The following is a 2,556-nucleotide window of genomic DNA, read 5'->3' as shown; positions in this document are numbered from 1 at the left end:
AAATGCCAAATTAAATTAGACATATAAATATAAAAATGAAAATGTTGTTACCTATTAACATAAAAATCATTACATTAATTAGTTGGGGGCTTTTCTGTTCCTACATATGTACAAACACAAAACACAGACACATGCACATACAAACAGTAATAGCTTTTGAGAGCTAGCAAATTACAAGTACATTGATGCACTGGGTCCTCAGAATCTCAGACATGTGACAGCATTGTGATTAGGTAGTCCCTTCATAGTTGGTACTTGTAAGCAGGGAGCAAGGGAAACAGAAATAAATAACAAACATCAGAATACACCTACTACTTCATCTTTTTAAATTGATTAACTCGCTAATTAATCAAATAACTTTTTAAATTATTATTCTGTATAAAATTTCCATCTTTCATTAAAAACACTAGGTTCATTTGAGTTAAAACTTTACCCTTTCATCACATTGGTCATATTTATCTAAACTGAACAGATACCCTATAATGCCAGCCTATTATAACTGGACTGTTTCTTATAAAAACCTGAATATAATTTAAGCTAAACAGAAGCATATCAATATGAAATTGTGTAGACATTCATGATGATCAGCTGTATTATATCATAGCCAGTCAATGTCTACTTGTCCATATAAAGACCACAGATGAATTAAAATGAAAGCAAAAAACCCACATTAGATTGTTAAAAATATGACAGGATTCATGAGGTGAACATCTGAAAAGAAAACACTCACAGGATCTCATTCTACAAGGTGCTAGTGCTCTTTGCTCTCCCCACATTTAATGGGATTTTTTAACACCCACAAGTGGTGCTCAGCATCTTGCAGAATCAAGCCCTTAGTTAGTGTCTCCATATTTTTATGAGGTGAAATTCACAGTTGTTTAGAGAGTCAGCATAAGGCCTGTGCAAGTCCTGAACATTGCAAGACCCTCTGCATCAGAGTGGCTTTCACCTATAGTGGTGTGCAGTGACACAGTACCTACATTTTGTCAGTCCTTTCATATCTTCTTACTGCAGTTTATTCAGAAGCGTGTCATTTCTTTATGGAAATACGTTGTGTTTTTCAGGTATGTCAAAAATGCTTAATTATAATATGTGAATTGTGTGGTAGGTTCACCCGTCACAAACTCTTCCAGTGCCATTGTCTTCCGAATTGCAATTATATACATGGCAACCAACCAGCAAGTGTGTTTACATCCAGTCCTCTATTTCTGAGCTGGTGGCTTTTGATGGGCATATGTCTTGTATCAGTTACCTGACAAAGGACTGCCTCAGAATGTGGCCCTGAGAAGTTACTTAAAAACTATATACGTCATTTTACCTGCCTGTAAAGTGATATAATAATTAAGTCCTTCATTAATTTGTAAACTTTTCTGAGATCCTTTGGGAAGGAAAATACTACGTAAGAAACAAGTTATTGAAACAAATGGACTTACACCAATTTACATCGCCTGAGGATCTGGCCCATTATTAAGACATCATTGCTGTTACAACTACATGAAGCTGATCCTTACCCTTCACCTTGGTACTAAAATGGTAACCTTGAGGAAGTGAGTCAGGGACGGAGATTCACTGGCTTTGAGCATGATCCTCACTAGGTCCATTGGATTCAGTGGAGTTACTCTTTTAAGATTGGATTCAGGCCAGTTGTCTTTGTAACAGATTTACAAAACTAACATTATACAGATACAGCACAATCAAATGGCCATGTTCCTGGCAAAATAAACAAATTAAAAAAATCCACCCAAAGTTTTCTTTTAATCTTCCTCAGTAACAATGACCAATAGCAGTACTTGTTGGCCACGTGAAGCTGGATTTGCAATCTCTTAGAAATAAAAGGCAGAAGAGTGGATGGAGAAGTCATTATTCCTTTCCGGAATTAGCATAACCCAGCACATCAGAATATTAAAATTTAACAAGGATTTCAAACTGTCCTTGTATCATCAGCAGAGAGTCATGTCACAAGTTTTTATTGGTTCAGCAGGATAGGTGTAATTGTATCAATATTTTAATGCTTGATGCATATTGCCTGTGATAAATTTCTTGCATAAATAAAAAGCACCAATATTCAATTGCCAATGAAATAATCACACATTCTAGATCTTTATTATATCATGCATTATTTAATTACAATAATCAGAATCCTTTTGAAGGTAAAACAAGATTAAAAAGGTTTTGTTTTATTGGATCTATATATTTGATTTACACTTTATATGTTAGCTTTACATTAAGAATTTATAAGGCATCAATTCAAATGGTGATATTACAAGAGTTTATTCCTTTTGTAATTAGTACAGTACTCTTAAAGTACTCTGGCGACGAGAGATAATATTTCAGTATTTTAATGGGCTTTTTAAGTATAATTGATGTAACAATCGTTGAATTACACATTTCTACCTGAAGAATAATGAAGGAAACATTTTAATGAGAAATTTAATCATTATTAGCAAATGATCTACTAAACTGCCATTTACTGACATTTAAAGCTTAATAGCAGAAAACTGTATTTTTGTACATCTGCATCACTGCAGATGATTATTACTTCTCAGTCACTCAGAT

This window comes from Mauremys mutica, chromosome 3, assembly GCF_020497125.1.
Source record: "Mauremys mutica isolate MM-2020 ecotype Southern chromosome 3, ASM2049712v1, whole genome shotgun sequence".
NCBI lineage: Eukaryota > Metazoa > Chordata > Testudines > Geoemydidae > Mauremys > Mauremys mutica.
The sequence above is the reverse complement of the archived record's forward strand: the minus strand, read 5'-3'. Positions refer to the sequence as shown.